Source organism: Simochromis diagramma, unplaced genomic scaffold (genome assembly GCF_900408965.1).
Source record: "Simochromis diagramma unplaced genomic scaffold, fSimDia1.1 OVJJ01000413.1, whole genome shotgun sequence".
In the NCBI taxonomy this organism is placed as follows: Eukaryota; Metazoa; Chordata; class Actinopteri; order Cichliformes; family Cichlidae; genus Simochromis; species Simochromis diagramma.
Genome location: NW_024386948.1, coordinates 1,338,361 through 1,365,927, shown reverse-complemented (window position 1 = coordinate 1,365,927; position 27,567 = coordinate 1,338,361). Strand labels below are relative to the sequence as shown.

General features: G+C 41.7%; 1 protein-coding gene and 1 long non-coding RNA gene across 3 annotated transcripts in view; both read right to left on the bottom strand.

Annotated features, from left to right (window-relative positions):
• The window catches only part of LOC120737552 (interleukin-1 receptor accessory protein-like 1-B), a 324,999-nt gene that overhangs the window by 54,667 nt on the left and 242,765 nt on the right, over nt 1-27,567 (bottom strand). The window lies entirely within an intron of this gene.
• LOC120737553 overlaps nt 6,331-27,567 on the bottom strand; it is a 47,108-nt gene continuing 25,871 nt past the window's right edge. The window contains exon 2 of the long non-coding RNA XR_005696760.1: nt 6,331-26,866. This is a non-coding gene — a long non-coding RNA (uncharacterized LOC120737553). The remainder of the gene's footprint in view (nt 26,867-27,567) is intronic.

The following is a 27,567-nucleotide window of genomic DNA, read 5'->3' as shown; positions in this document are numbered from 1 at the left end:
TTCAAACTGGATTTCTTTGTTGGTTTTCAGTTTTACTTGTATAAATGCCCACCACCAATAACCATCGGTATGAAAAGGGGAAAAAAAAAAAGAATCCTTGGACACATGCTAGCATAATGGACAGGTTTTTGATGGGGCGCCCACACAAATGCAAAGCAGGAGATGAAGCATAGCTGAATATGTTTCCAAACCAACTTCATTCTAAGCCAAAGACTAGAAAATATGGTGAAGCAAATCTTCCCTTTGGCTTCACCTGCACAAGTGCGGAGGTAGGTCTCCCCTGCAGAATTGGTTTTCCCTGCGTCGTTGTTTTTAAACCCATTTTGCACAGAGAGACATTTTTTGAAAAATGTATTGATAGCAATGTTGAATATTATTACACAGGGAAAAAAAAACTACAAGTAAAATAATCACACCGTGACGCCTCTGCCTTTCTAAATGGAGGGACAGTAACTGCGTGTCTATGTGTAAGCGTGTAAAACCTGCAAATAGTCAGATTAACAGTATTTTGTCTCTATCTGCCATCCTGCAATTCATCTCATGTAAACAATAACGTGGCGCACAGCGTGACGTGAAAAAAGGCACATACCTTTGACGTTGCATGACGAACTCTGTATTCCTCGTCCACGCGTAAACGCAAAAAAGGAGTTTTAAAAAATCAAATCAAAGACCAAAGGTCCAAACGCACAGAAACAGCTGCGTTTTCAAAAATACCCGTGCAGGTGTGCGTAGCGTAAAAGAGTTAGTAATTTATTTTATTACTACCTGTAATTTATTGCAGATTACTTGTATTTGCTTAATTGTTTACTAAATGTTTGAGGTGTGAAATAAACCGCAATGGAGTTTGAAAACAAAATATGGGTGTGTGTGGTTGGAGGATGCATTTGTGTGTGTGTGTGTGTGGGGGGGGACGACAACATTTTTCTTCTAAAACTAAGGGGGGCCCAGCAAAAAAAAGTGTGGGAACTACTGCTTTAAGTTAGTATTGTCTGTCCAAACCTTTTCAGCTTCTCATGAATCTTAAGAGAAACTATAATTGTTAGTTGATGTACTTTAGCTAACCTGGCCATACTAACCATGGCTACTGCAGAGGAAGTCTAGAATACTTGTAGCACTCATTCAGAGTCACTGCTTTGAGAAGTGCACATACGGGTCAGCGCTATGATGTGGACTACAAAAAACCCAGCAAAAAACAGCTAAATGAACTAATTAAAAAAAATGTATTTAAAAACAAATTTACTCAACAAAATGACCCTAAATTCCCTTTCATTTTACTGCAATGTTGCTTCATAGGACACCGCAGAACATGCGGATAAGTGCTATTTTCTTTGCTGAGAGAAGCAGTGTCGGACGGAGTTTGCTGTGACTCCATTTAATTTAAGTTTCTTCTTTATCAAGGCAAGCATCTCTGTAATCCAAAGCTGTTTCCTCTCTGATCCTCTGTGCCAGACTGGTTCCCGGCTGACTGCTGAAACCATGAATCTGTGGTGTCCCGATGTCTGTGAAGTTTGTATTCACCACTACCCAGGCGTCGCTTTATTATCCCCGCTCTTCCCTTCTAAAGGTGACATTTGTCTAACTGTTCAGTCCCTCTAAGACGCAGTTTGGGACCTATTCAGCTTTATAGTCCCGCTTTACAGTAGGTGTGCCCAGAATTTAGAATTCAGATAAGAAATGGCACATCTTGGAACTGCCGGGCACTTAAAGCTTCTTGCCATCCATTTAATTAAAAACAATACAATAAATTACAAGCAACCCTATCAAGATGTGGGAGAGAGAGAAGAGGAAGTAGGTGGAAGCAAGGTAAATTATGACCTTAAGTCGGAAAACATTTTAAAGAGGGATATCATAATGTGTGCATAAATTTAAGGGTGCGAGTGCTGATCTGCCAGTCATCTGCTCTCTGACCCTCAAATAGATGCATATTTCATGCTGTAAATACCACAGAAATGCAAATATCTGCATGTATGATGGATGAGAAAATCATCTCAACACGTGTGGTCTGGAATAGTGGCGTATTTCACAGTCATAGCATCTGCTGACCCTTTACTTGATGCAGTGATGGTACAGAATAATGACAAAGATGCAGATGTGACAGGAATATTACCCCTGCAGTGCAAAAGATGGCAAAAGCATTTCTGTTTGGCAGTCTTATCCAACACCACAGTTTTGTGATCCACACTTGTCACCAAAAAGGCCTTTATCAACGTTTGCAGCCACCAAGTTTCACAAAAAAAAAAAAAAAAATACTGACAAACATCTGCTATAATCTGTAAACAAGCAGGCGCATTTGGGCTTATTCGCCTCATCCACTATCAGACTAGTAGCTTCTGTACTGTAAAGATCTAAGCAGTGCTTGTATAATCCACCGTGTCATCACTGATAATCCACAAAATATCTCAAATACTGTATCAGCAGGATTTCCAATAAAATTAGAAGCAATACAGCACATGACAAGCTCTGCTCAATCCCAAATAATCAGTTCAGATGAGGCATAGAGAGCAAAATAGAAAGAATGTCATATATTTGTGTTTCAGGAGTGAGTGGTTTTGCTAGTGGGACTGAAGATAACTATTTTATATGTCAAGGTAAATTTAGAAATCATATACATAGATATCACTAACTTCCAGAGTCACTTTTCTGCTGCAGTTATATATAAATATTAAAGACATGAGAATTGGTTTTTACAGCATTAATCCACAGACGTTGATAAAAACCCAGGATGGGGCTGCACGATTCTGGTAAAGACACAATTATTTGTCAGGTTATACGTTAATTTTGAAATTATTGTTTTTACTGCACTGTCGTGTAAACAGAATCCTGCTTTCACATCTTTGTTAGGTTCTTTGTTAAACCTCTTCTTTACTAGCAAAAGTTAATATTGCTTTTAGCATTGGAAAGATTGTGCTAACCAAGCTAGCTATCCAACACGTTCTCACTCCCAAAGCGTAACATTTTACGCTAGGTGACAAATCGTCGGTATATTATGCTTCCGGGCACCCAATACAGTACATCCCTGTATTACGAGATCGGAAAGATGAGGAGACATGAGAACCGTTTGGCATGAATCTACACATGTACGTTTATTTGACTTAAATCGCTTTGGAAAACACTAACGTCATTAAAGTGGTGGTTAAGGTTAGGGATAAGGTTATGGTTAGGGCTGGAATACATGATTGGAACGTCTATTACCGCGGGACAGTCGTTCTACTGGATTTCATCCACAACCCGGCGCGTAGCATAGGGACGCGAAAGGTGACCTTCCGCGTTCCCGTGGAACGCCTCAGGACGTGACAAATCGTCGGTATATTACGGAGGGCTAAACTAGCATCAGCTGACGGCTCCCCTGGTCTGCCTTCTAATCCAATTATTTTCATGTTTTCAAACACCCAAGATGCCGAGCCAAAATGCCAAACTCAAGGATCCAAAACAGTGGTCTGCAGACCAATGTAGGACATCAAAGCGACTCTGCCTGTATATTTTCATACAGTTCATTTGTAATGAGATCTGGATATTTCCCTTTTTGATGTAATAGGCATGGTTTTATTGAGCTTAGGCCTCAGTCACAGAGGCCTAGCCCTTAGCCCTCATGTGGTGCATTTCACTTTGAAATACCTGAATAATGTGCTCAATACACAACTCTTTGAATACACGATGTTTAAATGTTAAATAGGGTTTTACATTTAGACCTAAAACTGGTTAACCGACAAATAAGTAAAGCTATTGTTTTAGAAAAAGTGAACAGCAACCACTCAGCCTTAAATATGAGTAAAAAGCAAAGGGGACACGAGCAGAACTGAGGTTAGTGCACATGCGTGTTTTTGTATGGACTGGAAATGATGAATCTGCGGCACAGTAAGTGTGATGCAGTGTTTACATGACTGCATTAGTCTTATCATCGTCTATCCTGACTGCCATACTTGCGTGCTTATATTCGTCTGTGTGCACGTAGCACGGGTGGGGGTGTATATGAGCAGCATACTGATGAGTTCCCAGCATGGACAGATCAAATTACACAACCTACTCTCTTTCTTTCTCTTCACTTTCAGTCAATCTTGGCTGCTGCCCCGCCTTTACTCTCTCTGCAGGTAAACAACCAGTTATTCCACAGAGGGATGCGTAGAATTTCTGATGGCCTGAGCGCCGTGCTTTGATGAGAGGATACCTATCAGATGCTCCTGCATATTCCCCTGGCAGACCTTCATTTGCCTAAATACACACTGGAAGTTTTCACCAGGGACTTGAGTTAATCTGACTTTATGAGTCTGGAAACATCAACACAAGTGTAATATTAAATAAAAATGTTACTTATTAAAAATTATAGCGTGTTCAGTTGATAGAGATTTTATGGGAATATTAATTTGAACTAGATGAAACACTGAAGTTAATTTAGGAAACATGGCAGTACATGTTGTTGTTATTAGTTTATTATACCATCTATGAGCACAGAAATACTACGACTAGCAGGGAAGAAGAACTCCCTTTTAACAGGAAGAAACCTCAGGGAGTGCGTGGCTCAGGGAGAGGCAGCCATCTGCTATCTGGTGATGAATATCAAATAATTAAGGCATGATTAAATAATGAATTTATTTGAATAAATCGAAGAGAAAATGTCCTTTTGGTAAAGTTAACAGACGCAGTATATGTTTATGTTGTTGAAAGCGACCCTTCTGTCTCACTGAGTCTGCAGGAGAATATGCTTTATAGCCCTGCTGTTAGTGCCACTGGCACAGCTCACTTATATCACTTAGACAAATTGACTCAGAGATAATATATATCAAAACTTTAAGCGAGAGTAGGATAGAGGAAGAAGAAGCAAGAGAGGAAGCGAAAAAGAAAGACTAAGATTCTCTCAGCCACAAATGAATATTGGAGCCAATCCATCTTGTAAATGATGAAATATTTCTCTGGCTAGATAAAAACTTTGATCTGCTGGTGGCAGGAGATGAAAAGTTAGGCGATTGTGGAATTCCATCAAATAATTTTGGGGATATTTTTTGTTTGAATCAAAGAGGCTGAGGGACTGACTTATTGACCGACCAACCTGCAATTCCATCGCTGGGACCAGTGTTGCTAAAATATAGCCTCTGCTCTTTGCTGTAATGTTATTCCAAAATAGAGGTGAAGCACAGAGGGATGGTGCAGGCGAGAGTGAGGTAAAAAAAACGATCGATAGAGACAGAAGGTGGGAGAAGAAAGAGAATCCATAAAACACAGATTAGGCTTCCTTAACCAGTCTAATACAGAAATCCCACAGAGTCTCTTCCTGCACTGTGACCTGGGATACCAGGAGATTGGTATGGACGCTGGGTACTGACCGGAAAAAATGTTGCCCTGAATGCTGATCGACTTGGTGTGGGGCTGGACACCAGGTCTAGGTCAAATACTTAAAGAGGTGAGGCGCAGCAGGTTTGACTGGGGGAAGTGGAGACACAGGTGAGGTGGAGTCAGAGGAGAAAAGTGTGTAGAGCTTTTTTTAAGAGGCGTACTGCAGAACTTAGAAACGGAGTAGCATCCAGAGAGATTATGAGTCATGTAGTTTTCAGAGGTTGATAACACTGTGAGCCACAACCATTTTTTTTAATCAATAATAAATGTGGGGATACATTTTTTGGATGAATTACTTTGTCTATAAAGCAGCACAAATGTGTTAAAAAGTCCTACAATTTGAATTATTTGCCCAAAGCTAACCATGATAACAAAGAAAAGCCAACACCCATCATGTTACTATACCAGCCCTGTATAGTGGCCTCAAGCTAATAAATCACATTGGAAGCACGTTTCCAGAGATCAAAAGGACGATGTATACATATAAGAAATGAAATGAAAGGGCGTGAAAGTAGCATAATGAAGCCACGAGCTGCATTGTTATGAAGGCCGGGGATGGGGAGCGGTTGGCTTGGGGTTAATCTGAGCCTGGGTAGTGAGGCAGTAATGCCAAGGCTCATGGGGAATTACTGAGGAGATTTGGAGGAAATCTGCTGGCAGCAATTTCCCTGTCGCTTTTATTAGCCTAGATGTGCAATTTGCCGCTGGCTGTTTTAATATGACAGGCTACGTCTTGCTTGTGTTTTTACCCCCCTCTCTTTATCTCAGCGCTCAGCAGAGTGAGAAAAGAATTTATGTCACTTTGCGTTTGTTAGATAATACAATACGATACTGTACTTGCCCTCATAGAGCAGTTACTCATTTCCCTAGCCTCCTCAAAAAGGGGTCAAGGGTTATGAACAAAGGCTACTGGGATTAAGCGTCTTTCTTTAGAGCACATTACCAGAGTGAAATCTTTAACTTGTTTTGTGTGGTCAAAAGAAAGTCTCCCTTCTTTGTTTCTAGGCTGCCCTGCTGCTGTGTATGTGTGTGTAGTTTCAACCCATATCTGTACCGACAACACCCACATTCTCCCTCATGCTACAGCCACACTAGGGAAAACAGTGGTTAGAGGCCATAGCACAAGCAAAATTATTGCAACTGTGTGCAATTAACTTGTGGTGTCCTTTTATATGGCTGCGTTAAAGGTGAAGACAAGGTCTGTGACCACTCTCCGTCAGCTGCTGCCCTAAAAGCAAGGTGATATCAGTCTGCAATCAGTTTGCTATCAATTTGCAATTGAATGGGTTCAAGTTAGTAATGACATGTAATCTGTGTTAATATGGCGATTAACTTTGATAACTCAGATCTGCTACCATTTAATAGAAATTCATATAAACAGAAACTCAAAATAACTATACCTGCATTCAGAGTCCAGATAGAACTTTACAGATTTGAAACAAAAACTCAGAAACAGAAAATGATGTAGTTGCTTGAGGACAGTGATTTAACTGCAACCTTGCATATAAGCAGAATACAGCCAGGGTCGAGTCTACTGTCCACTGTCGCAAAGAGATGAGTCACAGATAAGTTGTCCACATTGGTGCCGATTGATTGATTGGAATGTTTTGGCAATCTATAATATTTGCAAATGGTCTCCAACTGGTCTGAGAGCAATTGCAGACAGTCTGAATTGGACCACAATTGCTTGGAGGCAGGTTGGCTCCCACCAGGCAACCTGGAAAATCACCTTGATTAAGAGTGGTTGCCCAGAGTTTGAGGATGTTGCACACTCAAACTCTGGGTAACCAATCACTGGACAACCACTGTTTTAACCTAGTTGCAAGGATCACCCCATAGCAACAGGCTGCAAATATACCTAAGCACATATTGCGTATCTTGTTCTCACACTATGACTGTGTGAGACTCTGTGACAGATAAAAAGATGACAAACTGAATATGGTCGATGGAGAAGTGGTCCAGCTAATTGCAAAGGACTGTGGTCAAAATGCTGGTAAAGAAAAAAGCATGGAAGACTGGAATCTAGGTATCCCGGTATGAATGTTTCAGAAATTCCATTTAGGACCTGCTGATATGTTAAAACAGTACTTGGTAGGAAAGTCAATAATTTCAGATAGAGAACCACGCTGGATCTTAATTACTTACTATTGTGTCTTGCTGAGCACTTGGATTCAAGTTTGTTTCATTCAAAGCAAATTAGACACCGAGTGCAGTGAATTATTAGTTACGTGCAAAGATTCAAATGCAGGGAGCGCATGTGCGGAGTCTTTGTTCTGACTGCCATCACTGAAGAAAAGGAGCTTTCTCATACATCCTTGAGTCTCATTAGACCAGCAGATAAACAACAACAACGTTTCATTTTCTACAAAAAAAGACACCCCTCGTATTATTACAAAGGGAAACTACACTGTGAGAAGCACTGCAGGGAAACCGAAGGCTCAGCCAGAACTTGAAGGATAATGTGCAGGAGCTGTGCCAAGACAAGTGGGAGTGAAGGTGGGAGGAAGAGGAGCTTATAGCATTGCGGCATTTCAATCAAGAGCAGCTTTGGGTTCTGATCCTCAGCTGGTCTGTGTAAGTAAGTTAAGGGAGAAAAACGATGAGCAATAAGGATGACATTTTTAGGTGAATCGTGTATTTTTATTCTCTCTTCGTGGACGTTCAGGAAGCTACAAAACGTGCGCAACTGTTAAGATATGAGGCTGTTTTTGGATAATTTGGTCAAATATGAGGTGTGATCAAAAAGTTTAGAGAGCTCAGCAAATGAGGTGATTCTACAAATTTGCTGAACAGTTAAACAGCAGATTTAAAAACTTACAACAACCACTGAAAGACTGGACTTTAACTCGGCTTTCAACACTGTCAACAAAAACATTTTGCTGAACTACAGATGGATCCGATGTTTCTCAACAGTCAACGACAATAAATAGCCAATCCTTGTTCTAAACACAGGGGTCCTACAGGGTTGTGTTATATCTCCCATTTTATCTTCTATTTACAGAAATAATATAACCTGTAATATGGACATTATGACACTTCTCAAATATGCAGACTAAGTGGTCTTGGTGAGTTTCGGACGAACTCTAACAGCCTGGCATCATATTGTCAGGAAGTAAATTTACTCATCACTCTCATTGGTCAGACCTCCTTAGAGGTCTGACCAATGAGAGCAGAATGTTTCAAAAACCAAGGAGCTGTGCTGCTATCAGAGAGTATAACCTGATGATGCGACTCACGTGTGGTTTCAACCACTAGAGATCAAAGGGCAGGTGGTGGAGCAGGTAGATGCCTTTAGGTACCTGGGCCTTGAGACAGACACAACACTATCCTTTTCCTTGCGTTGTGACTATGTTACCAAAAAGGCAGCTTCTCTTTCTACTGAGAAAACTTGGACGTTTTAATGTAAGCAAAAAGTCTCATTGAATTGGTTCTTACTTAAACAGTCACATCCTGGTACGCCTTTCTTTCTGTCAAAAACAAATCCAAACTGTCACGGGTCATTACACAGGCAAAATAACCAGCGCCACACAGTCGTCACTATCAGATCTTTATATTCAGCCAGTTGGATGTAAAGCTAGCACTATCACTCGTGAATTCCTCAGACCCCTTAACCAACTAATTCAAACTCCTCCCATCAGGCAGGCACTATAGAGTCCCTGCAGTCAGAAATAATATTGTCAAGAAATCACTCATCTCAACTGATGTTAACATGATTAACAATTCATAATGAAGTTTACATGTAGGGATATATGCATGTATGTATGTGTGGATGAGCTTTTATGCTTTTATTCCTGTTGTTTACACTGAGAGCTACTTTTAAGACACATTTACACTGCTTTGCAATGGACATTAAAGTTTTCTGTTTCTGAAATCATTAAAAAAAACATGATTTAAATTTGGTAGCTATTTCTATCTCTAAGTCCTCTAAGTGTAAGTCCTGTTGTGTTTCCTTGTACTCTTTGTCTGTATGATGTCTGCCGGATCGCCTTTATGTTGTCAAAAGGGAAGTCCTTTTTTAAGTTCAAGTTTCCGACTGATACCAAAATTTGCATGGTGTAAGGAATTTCAGGAATTTCAGAGAGCAATCTACAAACAGCAGCTGCAGTGGAAGCTGTCGGGACACGTCTGAGAAGATGACCTGAATGTGAGATCGTCCAAAGTTAAAATCAGGTAAGGTTGTTGATTTTTAGACAACTTTTTGATCATACATTGTCTAAAAATGCCCAACAGGCCGGCTACTTCTACATCTTTACAGCTACACAATAAGACATCTTCAGGAGTTGTTTGCTCAGTTTTTCTTTAAAAAATTTCTTTGTTTTGAAACTGTTTTCCACCAAATTAGCATTTCAATTCTATGTTTCACTCATTTATGCTATTTTTTTTATTACGTTTAAATGAGCTCTGACTATCATAACAGTGGATGTGGAACCACAAAACTACCGCTTTTGGAGGAGGCAACATAACAATGCAACAAGCCCAATGTGTGAGTTGGTGATAGAGTCAACTTGAAGTGCCAAAATCATAACTGGCACCCAACATTGTCCTACAGCTACGGCATTCAGGCCTTAGCGCAGCAGCTCTGGGCTGAGTTCATGCGGACCCTTCCAGCGCCTCGTGATGTGTGTCTGTGGAGCTGCATTCGCATGCATCTCGCCCAAGTCTGGGTTTTTATGAGTCTCTGCTTCTCCCTAGGGTGCCAGATATGTGCAAACCTCACATATTTGGCACTCTGAACAAAACATTCAACAAGCAAGTTGTCTAAATTAGAGGGAACCAATTAAGGGAGCAATGGGGGGTAAATACAATCAAAGGCAAGATGTCAGCTATCTAAAACCATCTTCAAAGCGTCACTGGAAACAATTATTGAATAGCTAGAATATGATTTTCTGTGATCATTTTACTGTGAGAGGAAAGAAAATGGTGACTGCATGAAAAGAAGTAAACAACTGAATGTGAACAGGCTGCAGTTGCTGAGATAATGTTTCCCACTGTGATGCTATTTTTTTGTGTGTTTCACAAACATTTGTTTCTGCACACTGTGAATTATAAGAGAAAGCAAACAGGAATCTAGCAGACTGAAATATGCACGACTGTGTGAGTGAATCCTACTTTTTCCTTTTTCCTTTGCAGACAAGGAATTTGTTAGAATAAAATAAATTTTGCTGTTATTTCTGAGTCAAGCTATAGATGCAGGGGATAAAATTGCGAGAAAAAAAACAGGAAAGGAAAAAAAAAGTCTGTAGTTATATAAAGGAAACATATTTGACTCTCAGTCAAGCGGATCCAGTAGTTCACTCCTCCTAATGGATAGCATTTCTTATTCAGGGCTAAAGTCCCTGAGAGCCATTACACAGAAAACCGTCTGTCTGGCTTTCCATGGTCAAAGTAATGCCACGGAAAATGTAGCGTCAGAGGAAAGATAGAAAATCGCACAAAGGTGGTATACCTTTAGGTACAGAATTAATGAAGCGGGTAATGAATGAAGCCTCTTCCTAAAACATCAGCTAGCACAGCTGGAGCATAATGGACTGCAACAACAAATGAGTCACTTATCAGCTAAGCCGCGTCTAACCCACCGGTGTTGTTGGCGTAAAATACCAGAAACTATTAATGTCCAACTCATTATCAAAGAAGACCAAAGTAACTCTTTGATTAATAGAGGCCTACAGGTTTACAGAGCTTTTCAGGATGCTGCAGTGATGTTCAATGAAAGAGTTGTGCCTCCTTACACTTCATTAAGATCTTATTACCCGCTTGGGTTAATATGTGTTCGCTGACGGTTGACTTCCTCCTCAGCAAGATTTAAGCAGATTTAATTCTTGAGATTTGATGACAATAATGACTGAATACTAATGACTGAATATTTATTTTACGTTTTATTTACATTTGGACGGGCGTGTAAGTGGCAGATTTACAGATGAACCAGAAGTGGAGTTCTAGACTTATCCTAGGATGGTTGATCCTACACTTTTCATAATTCAACTTAACAGCGACTTTTGTTAAATCTTCATTCCGTATTTTTTAGACTGATTCCGATATTTGGTAAAAATACAAATACGATATATAGGCCGATATGTTTTTTCTCTCAGATTCATGAAACAAACACATCTACAATATTTATAATGTGTACTTTTTATGTGTCCCCTCACTGCCCAGTCGGTTGTGATACATGGCGTCCCTCTCCTTCCTGAGCCTGGTCATGCTGGAGGTTTCTTCCTGTTAAAAGGGAGTTTTTCCTTCCCACTGTTGCCAAGTGCTTGCTCATAGGAGTCTGTCTGAATGTTGGGGTTTTCTCTGTACAATTGTAATGTCTTTACCTTACAATACAAAGCCACTGGAGGCAACCGTTAGTGTGATTTGGCACGATATAAAGAACATTTTATTATATATAATTTAGTACCAATGTAGTTTAAAAAAATAATGTTTTAATGTCATGTGTATTGCTTGTTTTCGCTTTGCCCATCTCTTTTCCAATCAGCTAGTTGCTATGTTTGTGTCGACAAGTAAGCTGTAGCGTGCCCTCTGGTGGACAGACTCTGCAACACCAACATTTATAACATGGTTGAAGGGTGTTTCTAAGGTCTTTGCTTTTTGGCTGCTATACATGTCATTATCGATATATCAGCAAATAGCTAATAACAAATAATAAATCAGCCTCCACAACTCTAGATTCATTAAGATAATAGTTGGATGCATTCACAGATAGTGAGTACTGTGTTCTTCCTACTTTTTTCTACACACTTCATTCAAGCAGCACTACTGGCCAAACCAAAGGGAGTACTCCCAGTTATAAGAACAGATTATGTGAATGAACAACTGCTTCTGACATGGTGAAAACATCCTCTAGATTATCACCAGTGTTGTTTTGTGAGACTTAGAAAAGCCCCTGAAGTGCCACAGAAGACATCATATTATTCATTCTTATGTGCTGGAAAAAAAAAAAAAACCCAGAAAGATGACCAGTGGACACTTTACTTTCCTAAGTAAAGGTTCTGCTTCCTAACAGCTGTCAACAACTGTCAAATTCGAGCTTGGACTTCCTGACAGAAAGCATAGAAAGTGGAAAAAAAAACACACAAAAACAAAAGAAACACAGGCCGATTCATCACGAGTGAAATGGAGTGGCAGGTGGCCCTCCCTACTGGCCCAGTCCCACTGTCCTCTGGTGTCCCGCTGCCCTCCTCCCACCCCGATGTGGCTCACCAGTCTGTTCCCTTCCTAGCCCTTGTTACGCCCCATCAAGCCGGGGAGCCGCAGCCATGAGGCTAGGCCTCGAACACCCCTGCCTGAAGGATATGTGTGTGTGTGTATAGCTTTGGACCTTGAGGGCGTTTCTACCTCTATCAACACAAGCCCTGCTGAGGGTGACACCTGCAAATAACAGTTTAATAGCTGAGTAATGTCTCTGGCCTCCTCCCCAGCTGTGCCAGGGCAGCCTGGTGGGCCATGAGGCAATTGAAAAGCCTTTGCTCTCTTTAGTGTATACATGCAGACACACATGCGCACATAAACTGAATATATTTCTTGCGCCCGCACACACCTACACCGAAGTGAGCTGATAAAACAGTCAAAAGGCTGTAAAACTGGGGCAGAAGTGCCAGCAGCCGGCCAGCGAACGGACCGATACCTCATATATCTTCATACTCCACCTGCTCCTCATGCTAATGTTTTCCTTCTATTACAGGTATATATGTCTGTTGGGGGAATAGTGCTGCACAGGACAGTGCATTCTCAGACTGTGCAGCCTTATTGTGGCAGCAAACATTCATGTTTGTTCTTTTACCCCCCCAAAATTTAATCCATACATTTTGCAGAATAGGAATATTATAGAAAAATGCTTCTGCTTGCGGCGAGTATTGATTCTGCAATCTCATGAAATACTCCCATTCATAGAGCCTATCAGTGAGAGGATCAAACAGCCTAACTTGACTGTACACAGATTCAAGAGATGCTGAAGAGCATAAATATTTAAAAGTGTAAAATAAAAGGTTTCAATTGGCAACAATTCTGTTAGGTTTCTTCTTTACATTGGCCGCGTCTCCGTCTCTAACCATCCCAATGAAACTAAATTCACAACCCCCCCCCCCCAAAAAAAACTTTATATCTCATCTCTGTGCACACAGAGTTTAAATTTCCCTTTGTGTCAGCAAGTGTGATTCTGCCGGAGAATTTTCCACCGTGTCCTGACAGACAGAGCAAAACTAAAAAGATATCTGGAACAGCAAACACTCTTTGTAAAAATGGGGCAGAAGTGAAGACGTTGCAGAGAACTTGCCAGGAGGCTGATTGCAAGTAATGAAAAACTAAACTGCAAGTCATGAGATATATAAAACACGCTTAATAACTGTAACACGAAGATGCAATTTTCATTTCTGCAGTGATAAATGATGTTAAAAAACAATACCCAGGTTTTCCTCCGCCACGTTTCCCTTTTGGGCTTCTGCCTTTAAATAGATATAATGCATTTGCCACCTCCTTACCAGTCAATCTCTTATGTAATATATATTTTATTTGATGGATTCAGTCTCTCTTCTCACATAAATAGATAATATGTGATTTCCCTTCCTTTTCCATTAACTCCAGTGATCCTAAGGTGAAAATTTCCACTTATTTTTAGACTCTGTTCTCATGAACTACGTAGAACTTTCAGCAGAAACCAAATCAAATAAAACTGCAGTGAAGGTGCGCCACTAACAGAAAGCTACCATCCCAAGCACATCATCAAAACATCTGCTTCCATCCACTGGAGATGAAAATGAAGACAAATAAAGGAGAGACAGAGTCTTTATTTATAATTTGCGCATTAGTCTTTTTCTTTGTGAGGTCCTCGTGGCACAAGTGAAGATAAATGAAGCAATAAGATGCCGTTAAGTGCTGCACAATTTGCTATTGGTCACTGGATTTCACTTCATTTTCCCCAGTCAGGATAGCCTTATTATGAAGTACATGAAGCACAAATATGTCCACTGAATGGGTTACCAATGACGATCCATAAGAGTTTCCAAATGCCTGATTCTTTTGGGAGTCGGAGTGAAGACATTCCTTTATCTATTTTTTGAGTTCTTGTGAAGTTAATGTCTAGAAGCAACCCAAACACAAGTCCCAACCCTGAGCCAATCAATGACTTTAGGGTAAGGACACCTGGGTGTACAGCAAAGTAAAATTATAGGGTTAGAAAGCCATGTTGAGCACTTCTAACTTCACTAAAACCCACAGCTTGATCCAGAGCAGGTTATACTCATTGCTTCAGTTTATGTGCTATGGCCAGGGGACAAGTTGCTGCCCCAAGTCAAGGAGTAAATATCTCAGGATCTTGTCTATAAAGCTGGGCATACACTGTGCGATTTTTTCAGTCGCGTTATTCAGCTTCTGCTCAAACTGTACGACTGAATCGCAGGGGTTAGAAGTTTGTAAGTCACAATGCATGTTCTCACACGGCCCGATGCCCTGATGCGACCTGAGTGCTCACACTGTGCGTCCATAACATGAAGCTTATAACACAAAATCTGTCTCTCGCTCTCCCTCTCTGTCTTTCACTCGCACAGACACACACACCACTACCATCAACTTTGCTAAATTGCTAAATAAAAACATCGACCAGGCATGTGCATCCAACTCTTTCCACGGTTTTTGTGGTCGTGATAATTTTGTGAGGCCACATCGAAAAGGATGATCTTGCCAAAGTTCTACAAGTTGGGCCTCCGTCGCTTGTGTCCAGATCACACGCTGCACTGCCAGGTTACTCCGTCCTTTTCACGCCAACTTCTGTGTTTGCGCGTGCGCAGTGTGAGAGGCTTCGTTGATACCCTCACGAGGGGCGACAGGATTTCAGACAGGTTTGATTTTCTTGCGACTATACGATTGATGATCGGGAGCTGGTCGTGAGGTGTTAATCGCTTCTTGTTGCTCCATGTATACGACACAATGCACGACACACGATTAAGGAGAAACTCATGCCGATCCCCAAAACGGTTGCACGACTGAAAAAAAGGCGGCTGGCCTTTTGCTGTGAGAGGAATCTGACTAAGATGCCCCTGGGTTAGGTGTCCTATGCATATCCTACCAGAAGGAGGCATTGGTGGTATAATCAGGATACGATGGGGACATTATATATACTACACTATAAAGAAGCCGCTGGGGAGAGGGAGGTCTGAGTTTGTTTGCTTAGGTTGCTGCCCCCCATGACCTGGCTCCAGATAAGTGGAAGAAAATGGATGGACAGATGGATGATCAGTTTAAAATCAGCCGTAACCACACTGACAGTAATTCCCCGACAACACTCCTTGACGATGCTAACTATGAGCTGCAGGAGCTGATAAACTCAGACCTGTTGAGCCACACATTAGTAAAGCCATCAAGCGAATCTGTGCAGAAAATCTGCTACTGATTTGCTGAAGTCTGTGTTATTCTGCTGGCATTGAAGCTAAAAGAAGATATTAGAACATCACAGAGAATATTTTATCATGAAAACTATTTTCTCTTTGATTTGGCCAAAAACTAAAGCGCTTTCCACTCCTCTGTCATCATATCACAGTGTCAAAGCTGAATGCACTTCTCGAGTATTAAGTGGATCAAGTTTAAAGTTTAAGTTTATGGAGCTGTCACTTATAAATATAAATGGCACCACTGAGAGTGCACTAACCATATTCCCTCACTGGGTTCGGAGCAATCTTAACAGCCCCGTTGCTGTTGCCATTTGCTGTTACATAAATATTTCTCATACTCTTCATATCTCCACGTGACCTGCCCCTCCTGATGGAAGGCGGCAGCGCTTGATTGGTTCATTTTATGTGGAAGGAGGGTGTGACAGTGCAAGTGAATAGTTTCTGACCACGGTTTTAGTTTTTGTTAGTTTTTGCCACCTAACTGAAAGACAGGCTGGGTTTGTCAAACTTTGCTTTGGTTAACAGCCTCCAAAGAGCAAGTTTTTGCCAAAATTCAATCTTGGAACCATCAGTTATTGCCTGACAGTGAGAAGACTTCTCAAATTCGTTCTACACTCGTAAACAGTGACACATGGAATAGGAAATGGATATCTGCTGGCTGTATCAGAAGCCTGAAAATATTGTCCAGCATCACAGAAGGCCAACTCATCAGACTAAAGCTGATGGGTTCCCAGTTTGAGATTGGCTTAATTGAATTGTTTGTGAGGAAATAGCCAATAAAATAATTGATGTTGAAATTATATAAATGGATTCAACTTCACAGAATATGATCCATTCATTGATCCATCTACCCATTTTCTATAGTTTATCTTGAGTCAGGTGAAGGGGGCAGCAACTTAAGTATAGACTTCCAAGGGAACACAGAGATATAACCTTTCCGGCATGTCCTGAGCTTGCTCCAAGGCATCATTCTGGTAGGACAGAAGGACACATCATCCGGGATCCATCCTAGTCAGGTACCTGAACCACTTCAACTGGCTCCTTTCAACGTTAGGGAGCAGCACCTCTACTCTGATCCCCTCTCGAATTACTGAATTCTTTACCTCACCTCTAAGGAGAGGCCAGCCACCCTTCAGAGAAAGCTCATTTCCACTGTTTGCATCTGTAATCTCGCTCTTTCGGTCACTACCCCAGAACTCGTGACCGTAGGCGAGGGTGGGGACGTAAATCAACCGGTAAATCGACAGCTTCGCATTTAGTCTCAGCTCTCTCCACCACGACGTACCGGTGCAGTGTCCGCATCACTGCAGCCGCCGCCCCAATCCATCTGTCATTCTCCCTCTCTGTTCTCTCCCCGTGTAACGCCTACTTTCATATTACACTGAGTGTCTATCATTTGAGTGTGAGGAATGACCCTTGAACTCTCCTGTGTCCTGCCCGTCCTTGCCGCACATATCGATCTATCAGAACTGACCCTGACTTGTGTTACCGTATGTGGGATAATGGGCTCTCTGGCATTTGCCTGAGTAATCTGTGCCTTTCCAAACAGCCGAACAAACTTCCACGTATGTGAAAGAATCCTGGGTTCACCCATCGTTTGCTTAGCACACAAAGGAAAATCTGTCTACCAGCCTAATTATTACTGACAGATGGATGGCAGGGTCACAGCAGATGCACCCACTTAGTACTAAAAACACCGCTGCACCACTTGATCTTGATGTTCTTGTAATGCTAAATCCCTTAGAGAGATGAAATGAGACTGACAGCACTGAATAATATGGCTGAAGGGAGAGGGGAGCAGATAACATTCTGACCGTGCAGACTAATTAGTGAGGAGAGAATGAGTAAACCGTAAACTGAAGACGAGGAACGAAATAGATTTGATAGCTAATCACAAAATTGTGTGATTCCCAGCAAGCGATAATTACCCTCCGCAATTCTGCCAATCCACATGCTCCTTCTGAAGATCAGAAAAGATGAAGCAGAAGCAGTCAGAGCTCTCCTTTTACATCTCTGACTGTTAGTGAAAGTCGAGTGGCATTCATCCTCCCCTCTACTTTCACTGGCTTGGTCAGTAAATCACCGTGTCTTTCTTTTTTTTTTGTTGCCTTTCCTGTCTTCTGCTGAGGTCAGCTACAGGCGGGTTCAGACATAAGAAGGAGGCATCCATCACTTTTTTATACGTCCAAAGCTTCTGCCGCTTAATGTAGCCTGAGAAGGAGCAAAAGACAATGCAATCAGCCAGCACAGATTCAATCCTGCCACATTCCCGTGATTCGGCTATTTTGGGACTGAAAAGCGCAGAGTTGCAAAAGGGTTGTTTTTTTTTCCAGGGTGGGTGTGGGGATTGATGCAAAGAGGATTGACATTAGGTATACGCTGCATGAGTTAATACATTTGGGGTAGATGCAGGTTAAGTTGAACACATTTGTTGAGATACACATGATTTCCCGGGAGGCAGCTCTATAAAGGAGAGTGTGATTGGACAACATACGAAGCTGATGTGAGCTCTCATCACGTCAGGTTAAAGAATTCCCCTCGCATCAATCCAGAAGTGACTAAGATGAATTTGGAAGCTTTTTTCTGCCTCTAGAGATAAATAAGACATTAACAGAGAATTAATGTCCACCTCGCTATCCATTTCTTCTTCCTTCATTGTCAAACCAATGACGTCAGTGTAAACTGATTATGCCTACTGGAGACAGTAGTGGATAGCCGTCACACGCCCGAGCTGGAAAGAGGCTATTAACCTCGGTTTGGCTACCAGAAAAACGAGAGATAATCTACTGTTTCACCCCTTTAAAGCCCCTTAAATCCTCAACTGGTTGTTTGTTACCTGACCTCCATTTGGTTGTCCAACACCAGGTTGTGGGGAGCAGTTTCAGGCTGATCCCTCAGATAAGGACAAGATTTGAGAGGATAAACTGGTCCAGGATCTGCTGAAACAAGGCACGCGAGCCAACCCCTACTCCAAACACTTCCTACAATACCTGGCTATAAAGTTGTTGCCAAGGTATTACCCGGGCTATAAAAGGTTGTTGCCAAGGCAACCTTGCACAGTTTGACTGATGCTTTCCATAAGCCTTGCCATCATCACCAACGTGAACTACTCCTCAGCTTTAGAGAAAAATGTCCATCAGGTTTTTTCTTTTAGAATTTAAATATATGTAAGTATAATGTGAATTTGAAATTAATAACTGTACAGCTGCCTTAATTTAAAAGCAAATAAGCTCCTATAAACACGACTGTCATATCACTGAAATAAAAAAAAAAAAAAATTACAATGTCAAAGATGGAGACTGTACGAAAATAAGACATGCAATGCTTATAATGATATAGTTCCATCTTTACTTTGGATACTTGATTTAGCAGAATTTCAGAAGATTGTTAACATGTTTATTGCAAATAATAATATAGAATCACAAACTAATTTTTCACCCAAAAAGCAAAGGCAAAACCCAGGATGAAACACACTCTAGTCTGCACTAACATTCTGCTTTTTCACCTCAAGAACTTCCACAAAGTATTTTTTAATGTTTTTACATTCATTTACTCATTCAGACACACACCAGTGGTGTCACAGCTGCCTGCCTCCCATCCAGAGGCAACTTAGGGTTCAAGTGTCTTGTCCAAAAACCACTCGGGCATTCCAAACAACTCAAAAGTTTGACTGAACAAGACACAGGCACTCCCCAGGTCAGTCGCCCACATGAGTGACAAGTGGTGATAAGGGGCAGGACCGTGTTAGAATGTTGGAAATTTTTACTTCATTCATCAGTAAATAAATGTGCCAGATCAATGCTTTGCAATTATAATAGATGGACTTAACTACCGTGATGTCACCCAATGGTCTCATTTTGAAGCCTCAAGATGAGCACCTTGGTTGCAACAAGATGTGATGTGATAAGGAGGGGCTGGTCAGTACAGAGCTCTTTGGCTAATGACTTGTGATTGATAGTCACTAGCCAAATGTGTGTCTGGTTTGATAACACAGTATCATAGCTTTTAAACTCAGCAGAAAAGTGTTTACAGAGGTCAAGACTGAAAGCAGTTTTCCTACAGAGTTCAATAGTTGCTGGAAGTCTCCATGGGGCATCAGCAAACCACTTTGCAACCCACCTAAACCCCACCACATCTTTCAATGATGTACCTCATTCAATCACTTAACAATTTTCACTTCTTGTGGCGTTCTTGGTGCTTGCTAAAGATCCATCCTGCCAAATATAAATGAGTGCAGACAGAAATAAGAATCATCTTTCGATTATAGTTGCCTTGATATGATAACCACACAATTACTGCAGTAATCTTTCGGAAAATCGAACACCCCCCCCCCCCGAAAAAAACAAAATCTACGCTGCAGTTCTTCCCAGTTATTGTAGACACCTGTTGGTTTGTAGTGGTGGTTGAGGTGTGGTGTGATCTGACACAGTGTCATGGCTGCATGAATCATTTTTTGTTAGTCAGCAATGGTTAGTAAGCAGCATTTTATAAAGTGTTATCCAAGAATAACTTTTCCCACTGCTCCTCTCGCTGAATCACCATAAATTTACCAGCCCTGGCTTGCGCAGAGTAGGAGTCAAGGAGCATTCGATTTTACATCTATAGCACAAGGATCCAAGCGCATGCATTGAACATCTTATAAGGAAAACTTCATGCTCTCGCTCTCATCTTATAGACCAAACAAAGTTAGGCTCCTTGCAGTTGTTTGTACCAAGCTGCAACGACATATTAAGATTCCAATCATGTCTGCCTCCCATCTTGATAAATGGAAAGAGTCTGCAAAAACTTCCCTAAATGGCCCTCTGGCATGGCTGGGGAATAAATTGAGCTAATCAAGGGTGGCCTCACAATCACTGCATCCACGAAGTAATCAAAGAGTTGAAAAGGAAACACACTGTGCATGTAGATGCAGCAGTGTGTGCAGATGTGTGTCAGCGGCAGTTTCAAGATAACTTCTCTAAAAGCCACTTCGGGGCACTGCGTCCATAATTGGTGCTTTTCCTCCATTCATTGTACGTGTGCATTGTCACGGCGCACGTAAAAGCCTTTCTGTCACAGCCACATGGAAGCAGTAAGCACACCGCCAAGTGTCTACATTAATAACCACCTCATTCGGTTGACAGACCGCTCAGGGCGACCCCGGAGAAATGTAGATGTACGCACCCTCGGAGAAGACGCATGGTAAACTAAATGTTGACACTCAATAAAAATGAGCTCCTCCACTCAAATGGCTTCTTTATGTCAGGATTCAAACCTCAGTGGATACAAACAAATGACTGAGAGGGGATGACTTTGCAAAGTCATAGTTAGCTTAACCCTCCTCCTCGATCCCCATATGATTTATTCTGTTCAAAATAAAACAAGGCCAAATAACATCTATTCCTCTGGGCCTGATGACCGCGGAATAAATCCTGGGATTTGGGAAAAACAGCGCACCTGGTTTCCTTGCTAATGGGCACCCTCGCACTGCCTCCAGAACGTGTTTCCTGCGGCCAATTTAGTCACTGGCAAGGATATTCTCAGAGGTGGTAATCGTAGCAAACAAACAGTGAGAGTGTGTGTGTGTTTCTCTGACCGTTTCCCCCTGTGGAGATGAAGCTGAAGCATGATGGATAACCACTCTGCCAAGCCGCTGTTCTTTTCTGCAAGCCTGGGTCTGGTCCCTGGGGTTTGGCCACATAAAACTAGGTTGGGAAGGCAAATTCTACACAAATTCAACTTGCTCATTTCATACATTTTCTCACAGGTATGAATGGCGCTTTAGTTCTGAAGACAGATGTTCTGCCTGCCTACAGTTGGCTTTATCTGCAGGGGCAGGCTTACTTTTAACAAGGCTTCTGATGGTGTTTAAATGCCATTTTTACCACGGTATCTACTGAAAACATACATTTAGACAATAAAACGCACTAGGAGCAACGGTGCTGATTATGGATGCAAAACAAAGATTTTGCTCTGTTGACATTCTTGACTGTGTAGGATATTTTTAAGACTCTATTTTTATATATATAAACCACAACCATTATTTTTTGGTAATTATACTCCAGACTGATGTTGCTTAAAACATTTAACTGAGCAAAAGTGAAAAATAATATAGTTAAAATATTTCTTTTCAAAATGCAACATGAGATCACCTTATGGCTCAGTCACACTGAGTCACATTCAGTGCTTTTTTTCTCTTCCTGCGGCAGCAAGTACTTGCAACCACATGTTGAGTGTGAACCATCGACCTCTTAATGACCACTTTGATGGCAAGGCACAGGTTGCAAGGTGGGAGGCAACCAGACTCGGAGTGACTGCAACCACTCTCAGACAGATTAACAAAGGTTCACAAATAATTTCTGTCTAATTTCATAAACCTAGAAAGACTATTGCAAAAACATGTTGCACATCATCAGAGTCAGTCCTCCCCAATATGGGCATCTGCAACACATCTCTGTGCAACAGGGGGATCAACTCACCTGGTTGCATTCTGGTTATATTCCATATTCCAGAGTGTTCATGTCAGTTTGCAGTTAAATTGCTCTCCTGCAGCAACTAAATCACTGTTTTGGGAGAAAGTGCCTACTTTTGCTTTCAAATCTATGAAATTTTTGGCTGGACTCTAAATGCAAGTAATTAAGGTGAATTTCTGTGCATCTGGACTGCAGCAGATTTGCAATATTCACTGATTCACAGAGTTTACAGTTAACTGTTTTATTATCACAGACAAATGCAAACCTGATGCCATTCAGGTAGACAGATGACAGACTGACTCATTACTGTTTTATGACCATCCTGATGCACCGAAGTACCTCGGAAGACAGCAACTGCAAGTGTTTGCAGACCAGAACCAAAGCAACAATTTCAAAGGCAACAAGATCAAAACTTCATTCCACACAGTCGCAGTAATTTTGGCCCTGTTGCAGTTTCCAATTTTTTTCCCCCTGGTGACTATGGCATTACACAATAAAATGATGCTGTATGTTCCAGGCGAACCTGAGCTTCTGGAGAAAGGTTTTATGGTTAGACGAGACAAAGATTGAGCACATAATGACAGTGTACCAGCTGTCAAGCATGGTGGTGGAAGCATCATGCACTGTGGCTGTTGTGTGGCCTGTGGTACTGATACACTGCACACATTGGATGGAATAGTAAAGGAGGACTACTTTCAAATTCCTCCACTTGATTTGAAATCACCAGCCGACTGAAACTTGGACACAATTGGATCAGTGTCCAGCAGGACAAGGATCACAAGCATACATCAAAACTGGCTTTAGAATGGATAAAGCAGCCTAACATTAAGCTTCTGGAATAGCCTACTGAAAGCCAAGACCTCAAAACGTATTGAAATTTGTGGACTACACTTAAAAACTTGATTTGTGTCAAACCAACAGACGTTTGCTGTTGGTTACCAAAAGTGTCTGATTGAGGTGCAATTGAGGTGCAACCTGCTAAGGGGCACTTACCCAAATATTACTGGGGGGTATATGTATAAATGTTCGAGCCTGTAGGTATACTTTGACTCTTTGCACATCGTCATTTTTAAAGATATATTAAACATTCAAAGATATTTCTAAAGATGTATACTGTACATCCTCCACTCTGGAAAAAGGACAGTTCAAAGAAATTATCAAAACAACGAAACAGTGAATAAAATTATTTGCCCTTGGTGTTACAGAAAGTGATGCTATCAATATACATGTTTTTGCAGTAAAAATGCAAAGAGAGGAAGCTTATACTTAAATCACAGATAGTTACTATCGGAGGGAACAGGAAAGAACTTTTAATCCAAGCCGTCTCTTCATAAGCATTCAGCGCTTATGGTGCTTTCGGGGCCAGCTTGGGTCCAGCATTGTAATTTTGTGCACACGCTCCAAAACATTCCAGTGCCCTTTACTTTACACCATCAAGCATCAACTAAATATGTAAGTCACCTTCTCAACTGTCATCAAAAAACAATCAGTTCCACTAAACCAACAGGCAGTGCTCAGCTGCCGCATAATGAAAATGTGACTTTGAAGTCCGATACAGGAAAAGTCACAGAAATCTGGACCAAATCATATCGTCGAAAAAGAAAGGACAAATGCAAATTGCAAATTTGAAATGGAAAGTATGTTTCACCTACAACCCTCCGCCGACTCAGAGTTTCAATCCCTGAACAAAAGCAAATGTTTAACAGCTTTCTCCTAACCGTTCTTCATCAAATACTTTCAATGTCTCGGCAGGGGACCTTGAGCCTTGTGATTCTGTGCCACCGAAGGGCCCAGATGGATCAAGCTGACATCCTGTGAAACACAAGGACACAAGTCTCTGCAGGTAGCACAAACTCCCCCGTCTTTCTTCTCTCTCATGCTACCCACAGTGGTCTAAGTGCTCTGTCAGTCTGTTGAAAGTGCATGCTGGTGTAATAGCTTGATGATGGGAACATTACTAAGGGGACAGCGAGAGGCTTTTTCAAAAGGCAATGGGCCATAATCCCTCTGTTTGTAACAACAAGAGGGTATATCAAGACTATGTTGGACCTTAAACAACTCTCACGTCCCCTCCCTCTCTCATGAAGTGCTCTTGTAAGAGGTTTGCCGAATGGAGGGAAGTGAACCGAGAGGAATAGACTTGCATTTGGAAAGGAATTACACAGATATCCTTTCGGATATCCACTGTTCAGAGGGCAACCAAATCTATGTCGGGATTAAACGCGATGTACCTTTACAAATCTCTTTGAATGTGCAAGTCCTCCAGATACACTTTTTTAAGATAGATGCGGCTGATTAATTTGGAAGGCGTTCACTCTGGATATAACACTATTATGTTTTCAGACTGAAGAGCAATCATCTATGGAACAAAGATTCTTTTTTTTTGCTTAGGCCTGAAAAACGGATGTAGTCTTTGATTTACAATGAACAAACAAGACACCGATCAGCACTGCGCGCACAGAGAAGCTGCACACACCTACAACCCACAGACCGCATTCGATTGTTCCCGTCCCCCGCCTCTCCTCCCCTCTTTTGCTTCATCCTTCCTTCACTGACACTCGGTGCATCTTATCTGTGTCAACCCATGCCTCCCTCGCTCACACACCGCTGCCTCTCCTGTTAAGAGGCGGGACCGCTGCGAGTGAGCAGGCCCTTCCTCTGCGCGGCGCTGATAGAGCCTTAATCTGAAGACTGATGCTCAGGAAGAGGCTGATTAAAGGGGAACGATGAGAAAGAGGCAGGGGCTTATCACGCCGAGTGAAAGCATCTCAACTCTCCGGGCTAATTGGCCGGGGAGCGAGTGGCCAGCTGCTGGGCAGAGATTGGGTCACCTGATGGCTTTTCTTTCACACTGTCACCGGGTGTACTTTTACACACCCTCTCCCACGAGTTTGCTCTCATTTAATGAACTCGACCTTGTGATCCGCCGAGTTCTCTTAAAGCCATCCCACTCAGACCCACGTGAATAGCCCCAGAAGCTTTATGTAATTTTTTTCTTTTTCTAAACCCGCCTCGGAAGGTGGGGTAGCAGTCTCGGAGCTACAACGTTAGGTGAAAGGATTAATCAAGCTTAACAATAGGGGCTGATGAATCACTCATGGGATCTTTGATACAAATGCCTTGTTTACACAGGAACACTTCCTCGTGACACCCCCTTGATACTTGTGCAAAACTGCTGAGATAATTTCCCTGTAAAACTTGTCCAAACCTTCAGGCCTCATAACGATGCGGGGTTTGGACAAGAACTAGGGCAAGAAATTAATTACTTTTTCTTTTGGTTTCCTCAAAGCTGAGCTATGCGTCCCGCATTCTAGAAGCAAGAAGACAACGGAGGAAAAAAAATGCATAATCAACTCGGCAGAGAAATAATGATTCATCTTCACAAAAATACAACATTAAAAAGACAAGGATGTCAGAACGCTTCTTTTCCGGTATGCCTGTCATGTAGGCCTCAGAGGAGATGCTGCTTTTGTTCAAAAATCCCGTTTAAATAACATACCTGCCTTGACTAATTTGTTATATTAATTGGTACTTATGGTAATTGGACCCCCCTTTGTACTTAATCTATGTAAATTTCACCAAGATACCAGAGAGAACATTTCTTACAATTTCTTCAACCGCTTGTATGTTACACAGTTAGTCTCTGGCAGCTCGTGCATAATTAGGCCTTAAGAGAAGTGCATTGGACATAAAAGGAAATAGCTTAAAGCTCAAATGACGTGAGGAGCTCTGTTCTACATGCTACCAGTACAAGATGTCTGTTGGACGAATCGCAGTCCCTTGTCACTGCCTTCCCCCATCCCCTCCATCCCTACCCTTCCAAACTGCTTGCATTAGCATAAAACTCTTGTCAGAAAGCGTGGGGGACTCAGCAGAAGTAAGACTGGAGGAAGAGACGGCGAAACACCCCCGCCCCTCCCAAAAGGAAAAAAAAAAAAGTGAAAAGGAAAGAATGCTAGACTAGCATCAGGTCTAGAGAGGAAAAACTCATTTCCACAACCCAGATCTGCACCACAAGCAGAACGGATTCGGAGCCCCTTAAAAGTGCCAAGTTCAAGCCCATTTCAATATTCGCTCTTCAGCAAATCTAATACCTGTGACATTAAAATAAAGCTGCTTTCGCTGGATTTGCGCTCTAGCTTCCCAGATAAGATCAACAGGGCAAGGCAACACTTGAATACAGACAAAGAAAAATTGCCTGTGAGTGCACTTCAAATCCACATGAAAGTGAGACTAGACACCCGGTCCCCTCGAACACACAATTTTGGGCATAAAATCCATGTAAACGTCTTGAATAGAAGGACTGATTACTAGGATTTTGTGCTATGAGAGGTAAAATAAAACACTCGCTAGCTTTCCCACAAAGCAATGAGGCACAGGAGTATGAACACAAATGCACAAGTTGACTAACGCAAGAATCCTGACTCATCACACAACCGATCCTCCGGGGTACAAAGCCTCACATATTGCATCCAGTAACGGTTAGATCACTCTGTGTCATGCTCAGTGAGAGACTTTTTAATAATCCGCAGGTTTTTGGTGTGTGAATGTTTTACATGATAGCTGCTGAGTTTGAGTATTTTCCTAGTTATTCTGATGATATATTTTAAAGCGAAGCCCAACAATTCCCTGGTCGCAGTTGAAAAGTGCAAATCAGCAGGAAATCCGGAAGAAGATATCAAAGATGTAACTGTCAGATTTCTCCGATTTAACAAGCACGCTGTGGCATGTGTCTTCTCGCTAAACCCGAGTGATAGCTGGTGAATAAAAATAATGAAAGACACAGGGAAGCCCATAGAGGTTTATGTGTCCGTTTTGTATGCTCTGAAACACTCGCTGCTCACGTGGAGCCGCATCCTACTGCTTCCACACCACACGGAGAACAGTTTATTTTTACTCACTGTGGCTGCCTGCAAAGCTTCTTTTATGGTGTAGGTAATTGAGTTCATAAAGAGAAATGCATCTGAAAAATAGAACAACATTTCAGTTGATTACCTGCCATGTATTATCCACAAATTCACACACAAGCATCTGTGTTATTTACCCAGACGTCTGTTGGACGTCTGGGTAAATAACACAGAAATGTCCTGGTGCAGTTGAACTTCCATCCATGCCTCCATTGCAGCTATCAAAGGGTCAAGAGTCAGGGTACACTATGGATGGGTTTCCTGGTTGATGGGTTCAAACATAATAATTCATAAACCTGGGTTGATTGGAGAATAATAGTACCTTATTCATTTAAAGCCCTGAGGCTCTAGCTGAAGTGGTGAGAGACACTGGTTAAATATTTCTTTAAACTTGAGATTTCTTGAGGCATACTTAAGCACTATATCAGGAGGGTCATGATGTCTACCAACACATGTAAAAGATTTCTGTTGGATACAACCTTCATATTTTTAAAA